We start from the raw sequence: 7883 nt of genomic DNA, 5'->3' as shown, positions 1-7883 counted from the left end.
GTTTTTCTTTTTTGTTTTTTGTGGAACCAGGGATTGAACTCAGGTCCTTGCTCTTGCCAAGGAAGCACTTATTCCACTAAGCCATCTCCCCGTCTATGAATTTCTTTTTAAAAATGTATTTATACAGGTCTATAGGGTCTCACTACACAGATCAGACTCATAGTGATCCTTCTGTTTTCAGCCTCCTAAGCACTGGGATTATAGGCTCACGCCATCATGCCCAGTTTCAGTTGCTGGCTCGGTGTGCTCTGAGGGTAGGGCTGGCATGGCATGCTGAGCATCGAACCCCAGCTGCTGCATCTGCCTGTGCAAGTGCTTTAATCTGCTGAGCTATCTGGCTATTTTTGAATTTCACTTTATTTGTTGTAGTGCATAGTGTTGTCTTCCAACCAGTTATTTATATTACTAGATATATGCATGCAAAAATTGGAAGGACAAACAAAAAAGAAAGAAATGTATAAGAAATTAAGAAGATAAAAAGTACTAACAATTGAAAAAAAGGAGACAAAACAAATTAAGCATTATCTACTTCTTTCCATAGACCAGCAGAAATGCACAGTACAGTTGTCTGAAGCATCCTGCTTACAAAATTAGATAAATCTCTTTCCCCCACTCCTTCTCTTGTCCTTCTTCTCAATCCAGTAGCTTTCCTTTTCAATAAGTTCATTTTCTTTTCCTAGTATCTTTTGTACCCTTCAGATTCCATTTTCTCTCTCAGGTTCTCACACTAAGGATACAATACAGTGCTTGCACGTGTGTGTCTGATTTCCTTTCTTTTCCTTCTTTCTTTCTTTTTTTTCTTATGTTCTTTTTTTTCTGTGAAACTAGTAACTTTGTTTTTTTATTTTTATTTTTTATGCACTTTAATGAGAAAAAAAGATAAAATAGCAATGAAACAGTTTCAAAACAGGTTAGTAGGATGAGAGTATGGTCTCTAGTTGCATTCATTTACTGACAAAAGATTCAAATTTATCCTGTTCTATAGCTAAATAATACTCCATTGTATAAAGACACTACATCTTTATCCATTGCTCAGTTGATGGGCATCTGGGCTGTTTCCAATTGTGCTCCTATAAACATGGGTGCACATATATCGCTGTGGTGTGATGCTTTCAGTTCTTTGGGAAAAATATCCAGGAGGGAAATGTGTGGCTTGAATGGGATCTCCAATTCTAGCTTTTAAAGGAATCTCCATACTGATTTCTATAGTGGTTGTACCAGTCTGGACTCCCACCAACAATGGAGAAGTGTTCCTTTTTCTCCATAGCCCCTCCAGCATTTGTTATTAGCTGACTTCTTGATGTTAACTATTCTTTCTGGGGTGAGGTGGAGTCTCAGCGTTGTTTTAATTTGCATTTCTCAAATGACCAATGATGTTGAACATTTTTTCATATATTTACTTGCCATTTGTATTTGTTCCTCTGAAAGTGTATATTCATCTCAGATGCCTGTTTTTGGATTGGGTCTTTGAATTTGAGGGGCCTGATTTTTTTCTTATTCTTCATATTTTCTAGATAGAAGGCCTTTGTCAGCGGGACAGTCTACTATAATTTTTTCCCAGTTTGTGGGTTTTGCTTTTATCTGTTGGAGATTTGCTTTGAAGTGCAGAAACTTTTCAAAAAGATGAGATCCCAGTTGTTGATTCTTTGAAGTATTTCCCATGCAGTTTGCTTTTTGTTCATGAACTCTCTACTTACCTCTATGTCTTTAAGATTTCTACCTACATGTTCCTCCAGAAGATTTAGTGTTTCTGTTTTAATATTTAAATCTGATCCATGCATGGGGTTAGGCATGGATCTAGTTTTAGCCTTCAGTATGTAGAAAGCCAGTTTTTCCAGCAACATTTAAGGCTACCTTTCTTCCAGTGAGCATGTTTGACCCCTTTATCAAATAAAGGTGGCTGAGTGTGTTTGCAGTTGTGTCTGCATCTTCTAATCTTTTCTATTGATCCTCAGGTCTGTCTCTATGCAAGAACCATGCTGACTTTATCACAGTAGCTTTGTAGTATAATTTCAGGTCAGGGATTGTTATACCTCCTGCCTTTCTTTTGTTTCCCAGGATTGCTCTTGTTATTCTGGGTCTCTTATTGGTTCCAAATGAATTTGAGGAAAGTTTTTCTAGCTCTGTGAGTTATACTAATGTTATATTTTTTTAAAATCAGGATTGCATTGAATCTAACAATTTTGGGAGTATGTGAAAGACATTTTTAAATTACAGAATTAGTATTTACCTATAGAAGATTTAAAAAATGCCAAAATACTAAGAGAAGAAAATAAATATGAATGGCTGTCCATCATTCTAAGTAATCATTATCATTGTTAGCATAATACTTTTGTAACTTTTTCTGAGCATATAATGCTGGAGTTCTTCATCTGGTTTTACATAGTTTAGGACATACTGTACCTCTGTCACCCTTTTCATTTAACAGAATGCCATGAATATTTTTGTAAGTAATTCATTCTTCTTAACTTTATAATTTCCATCTGTACATCAGACATTTGAAGCATAAATTCATTATCCCAAAGTGTTAAGAATACAAAATATTATAGAATATAGGATGGAAAAAATGTAAAAGATAGAAAAATACATTAAACAAGGATTGCAAAGCTCATTTTATCTTTAGAAATAAATATTTTAAAAAATTTATATATTTTGTGTGATTTTTTTTTGAGACAGGGTCTCACTGTAGTTCAGGCTGACTTGGAGCTCACGTCATTGCCCAGGTTGGTCTGAAACTTGCAGTGATCCCCCTGCCTCAGCCTCCTGAGTGCTAGAATTGCAGGGGTGTACCACCATGCCTGGAAAAGATTTTAATTTGTGCCACTAACATGGGCTCCCCAAGGCCAATGTAGGAGAAATATTCAGAGTTTGGTTTGTTGGTGTTATAGGTAGGTAGAGGTATTGATAGGTCCTAGGTTCTTAAGTTTGAACCAACATCTCCTGTACAATACAGGAGCAAGTGGGATGTTTCAGTTGGCAGAAAACTGGGAGTAATTTGTCCCCAGCCATGACACTGTCTGCTGTCCACCTGCAGGTGTCTCAGATGCTTCTTGAAAATGTGTGCAAGGTCACAGAGGATGTTTTGGAAGGGGGTGTGGTGGGGTGTGGTGGGTCAGTTCCTTGAATGGTCTCAGCAATGACGTGGCCTTTCCTACCATTTCCTACCTGGCCTTTCCTACCATTCTGGGCACAGAAGTGGCACTGTGCACAGCCAGTGCTGAGGTCTCAGGAAGCACATCATGAGAGGGACATCATTGTGGGGGCCCTTCTGTTATCAGAAGTTTTGGCTTCGACTAAAGTCTGTCCAGGTGGGGTTTGTATGTGATGGGACAGAGCTGCTGTGTTGAGCCTTGGGATTTAGTGTGACTCCTGGATGACAGCCACCTGCATCCCATCTGGTGACACTACCAGCCTGTTTTTGTTGTAGCCTCAAAATCACAAAGGGAAACAGGAGACACTTGAACATTTTAAGCCAAGAAGTAGCTATCCTCTGAGTAGATTAAAAATCCCAAGAACAAGCGTTCAGTTTAGTGTCTGTCCCTTTGCTTTCCCTGTTTGGTGTCTTTTTGAGCTCACAGTATGGAGTGGAATGAATTGGAGACTCTATCGGGGGCAAGTGCTATGGGGTTATACATGGCTACATGGCAGATTTTGCATAATAAATTGAAATGTGGTCAAGTGGTATCCTCACGTGAGACCGAGGGGATACTTTTGGCTGTTTTTTAATGCTTATATCCTATGTGAATAGGATCCGATGGAAGATTTTGGCATGCTTCTTAGTAATCTCTCTTTTTGTTGCTTCTAGTGCATCGCCATTGGGCAGAACTAGATCCTGAAAAACTCAAGAAGCTGAGCACCTACACTGCTCTAAGGATTCGGGACTGGAACACGAGAAGACAGAAGTCAGAACCTGCGTACCTGAGTAGCCCCATAGAAGCACCAAAGGACTCCACATTTCCCACAGCTGCCATACTCAGATGGGCTGGAGGTTGCTCCGGGGTGGGGCATGTGTTGGGGGCTCCCTGGCTCCCCACAGAAGGCTGCCTTGGTTTGCAGTATGTCTTGACTTGCTTTCAGAACCGACCAGCCCAACATCATCCATCATCGTGTCCCCCGTGTGAGCGTCCCTCTGTGCATTTATGATGGCCTCCAGCACATCCGCGCTGCCCATGGTCTGTGGCAGGTGTAAGGAGGGCTGTCCTCAGCAGTCATGTGTCACATGAGACCTTTGTTTGCATCTTGTAAATTTTTTCTTTTTTTCTAAAAATAAATAATAAAACCCTGAATCTCAAGAAACCATTTTATTACCAAAAAAATTCTGTTGTGCTTCTGCTGGGAGGTCTGTAGACCTGTGGGCTATCTGACTCTGCTGCAAGCACAGCTAGGCTTCCTTTTATTTTATTATTTTTAATTAAAAAAATTTTTTTTATGTATTTAGGATAGGGTCTACAGGGTCTCACTATGTAGATTGAACTTGTAGTGATTCTCCTATTTTCAGCCTCCCAAGTGCTAGGATTACAGGCGTATGCCTCCACGCCTAGTCTCAGTCGCCATCTCAGTGTGCTTTAGGGGTGGGTCTGGCAGGCACTCCAGGGATCGAACCCCAGTCCCTGTGTCTGCCTGAGCAGGTGCTTTAATCCGCTGAGCTATCTGGCTGGCCCGCCATGCTTCATCTTAAGAGAACTCTTTTGCAAGAGGCCATCTGTGCATGGCCCATGGGCCTCTGCTTCTTCCGTGTGAAATTGTCTGCAGCAGTTTATGCCTCCTGACTGTTACTTGGAAATGGGATGACAGAAAGGGGCTGTGCCACTGGGAAGGGAATCCAGCTTCAAAATGGCCAGACCATTTCTGCTGAGACCAAGTGTGGCTGCCACACTTTGTCATTAGGCTACAGCAAGGCACCCGCTGTGCCTGCTGTGTATGTGCCCTTCTCCCCAGAGCTGAGGCTGTGCATGCACCCCAGCCAGCAAGGACCCTGGACTGCTAAAGTCATTTCTCAGGTTAGTATTTGTCTGCTAGCAGCACTTGGGCAGTGGGCATTTTTGACATTATATATTAAGATATCAACAGAGTTGTCCTGTCTTGAAATGTTTGCCTAACTACAAAGGAGATGTATCTGGATCTCAGTAACTCTGATGCTGTCTAGTCATGGCCTTTATAATGACTTGAGACCCCCTAGGCTGACCCAGCAGTGTACTTCACATGAAAACATACTAGAAAGTGTGAGAACAATCCCAAATAACATCCTCAATGTATGCTCAAATACTTGAGACAGCTGAACATGGTGGCACATGTCTCTAATCCCAACCCTTTGGGAGACTGAGGCTGGAGGATCACAAGTTTGAGTCCACCCTGGGTAATTCAGCAACTTAGACCCAGTCTTTGAATGAATGAGTGAATGAATGAATGAATGAATGAATGAATGAATAGGGCTAGGGGTGTAGCTCAGTGTGCAGTCTTGGATTCAACCTCCAACACTGCCCTCACCCCTAGACAACACAAATACTTGGAATATAGAGTTGGAAGACTTTCCAGATTGCTTTGTCTGAGCCAGCGCAGTCATCCAATATAATTGAGCGTAGTTTGAATTCCCTGGTTTGAAGGTATCGCATCCAATGCAGATCTAGATCAGCTCCCTCATCCCTAGAACTGGAGCCCAGGAAGCTCTCCTGTCTAAGTTACCTAAGTAACTCAGGTTCCAGAGTGAATTCAAACTCACTTTCAAGTTACTTGAATCTTTTTGAAGCTGAGCAGATCTGCCCTAGCTTTTCTTGCTGCCACATTTTATTGTCACCAGTTATGCTGACTGAGCAACTGCAGCTTGTCCCTGTCGTCAGGGGTGATGGGGACTGCATAGCAATGAGTACTGTGCTGGGTGCTTGCATGGTGGAGGGGGACCCATGTCTCATTGCCCACAGCCTTGTTCCTGGATCCCATTTTAATGAAATGCAAACCAACTGCAGTGTGGGAAGCAGCCTGGGGCCAAGTGGGGCCCCTTGCGAGGAAGAGCTGAGAGATCTAGAGCTCTTTAGCTTGTGGAAAATATTTCTGAATATTTGAGAATGTAGAACGGACAGAAAACAACAGTAGGAGCACAGTAGGAGCAGGGGTTGTGCTTTGCACTGACTCACTTCTAACATTGGTGCTGGGAGCTCAAGGTGCAGAACTTTGGCACCTTCTTTTGTAAAAGGAGATCTTTTGTAATTAATTAGTTTAAAAACCCTCTCTTGGAGTATCCAGGGAACATGGTGTTAGCGAATGCTCACTACCTTGGTGGCACTAGATTGAAGTCACCCTGAAGGTGGCTTTCAACTTGTAGGGTCAGAAAATCATCAGGGAGAATCCCCAGCTTGGCTCAAGAAGGTCAAAGGAGACCCCAGCACATGAAAGTGGCTGCAAAAACAAGAGGAATTTCCACCCTGCTGTGACCTCCTTTTGCAGGTCATTTTCGATTGTTACGTGGGAATATGGCTAAAATTAGTTTGGGTTCTGCTCGCAGAGTATAAAATGTGCTGTCTTTACATCCTTCCCAACGTCTCTGCCTCCTGATTCCGCTTATTTATAAAGCTTGCTGTTTATTGTCCAGTAAAACATCATTTGAACAAGACATGAGAGGAGAGTCCTACCATGTATGGCTTTTCTCAGAAGCCTTGGCTGTGTTTAGGCCCAGCACTTAAAACAGAGCATCATGCTGATGGCTGGAGAGCAGGCTCCGTTTAATCTTGCCTTTCCCGGTTTACTTTATAGCAGACCAGGCTCTGTGGCCACACAGAACATAGACCAAATAAAGGCATCGCCGGGGCCCGCGCTCCAGGCTGGTGGTCCAGGGAGGGCGTCTTCCCTACTGAGTTGGCCTGGCCATAGATGGACACCAGCTGGCTCACGGAGAGGGTGGTGGTTTGCTGATTGCAATGTAAAGAACAAATGCTTCCACCAACACCACACTTCCTCTGTCTTACTAGTAACTTCAAGCCGAAGAGATAATCTTTTCTATCACTAATTGGTCATTTTCTGCCCGTTTTTTTCAGCCAGGCACTTTCAGAGTTCTTCCTTTGCAATTTATTGCTGCCTCGAACACTTTAAAAGAGTTAAAGAATCTCAGAACTCATGGAACCTTCACTTGGCTGTATTAGAAAAGGAGAGTGGACCTAGTGTGGTGGTGCATGCCTGTAATCCCAGCACGTGGGAGGCTGAGGCAGGAAGATTGCCATGAGTTTGAGGCCAGCCTGGGCTATAATGTAAGTTCAAGGCTTGGCTGAACTACGTACCAAGACCCTAAGGAAAGAGAAAAGGAGGTTGAAATGATGTTTTCATCCTTTCTTGGGGCCTAGGCAGAAGGGTATTCAATTTTTGGTGGCCCTGAAAGCCAACCTTAAGCTGGCATTGTGAAATTATCTATTAGTGATGGTATTTTAGAATTTAAATCCAAATTAATACCTTAACTTGTACAATATAGTTACTATTTCTAGGGGCCTTAAAATAACTTACTATCTTCCCCAAGGGTGTGTGAATTAGTGACTTGGTGGAACTGGCAGCAGGAGACTGGAACAGTCTGATAAGGAGCCATGTGCAACAAGGGACACTGGTGGCCCCCTATGGGGCAGAGGTAGCCAGGTGACAGCAGGAGGCCAAGGAGGAAGTGACAGGTACAACTGCCTCAAAGTGTGTGAGAAGGGACATCCAGATAACTGCTGGGAGCTTGACAGACCTGGATTTGGGGAGAGAGGAGGCAGGGATTTGGGGAGGGAGGGGCAGGGACAAGCAGGACCTTGGATGACGCTGGACCATGCAGGTGTGGCTGGTCCTGCTAACATCCTATGGCTTTGTCCTGCCCGCTCACATCTGCTCCAGGCTGACTGACTTGTCCAGCAGGTTGTCCTCTA

General features: G+C 43.1%; 1 long non-coding RNA gene across 2 annotated transcripts in view; it reads left to right on the top strand.

Annotated features, from left to right (window-relative positions):
• LOC111817881 overlaps positions 1-4286 on the top strand; it is a 46837-nt gene extending 42551 nt beyond the window's left edge. For both annotated transcript variants that reach the window (XR_002821981.1, XR_002821980.1), the window contains exon 3: positions 3806-4286. This is a non-coding gene — a long non-coding RNA (uncharacterized LOC111817881). The remainder of the gene's footprint in view (positions 1-3805) is intronic.
• The last annotated feature ends 3597 nt before the right edge of the window (positions 4287-7883 follow it).

Source organism: Octodon degus, unplaced genomic scaffold, assembly GCF_000260255.1.
Source record: "Octodon degus isolate 3935 unplaced genomic scaffold, OctDeg1.0 scaffold00073, whole genome shotgun sequence".
In the NCBI taxonomy this organism is placed as follows: Eukaryota; Metazoa; Chordata; class Mammalia; order Rodentia; family Octodontidae; genus Octodon; species Octodon degus.
This window is presented reverse-complemented; position numbering and strand designations above follow the sequence as displayed.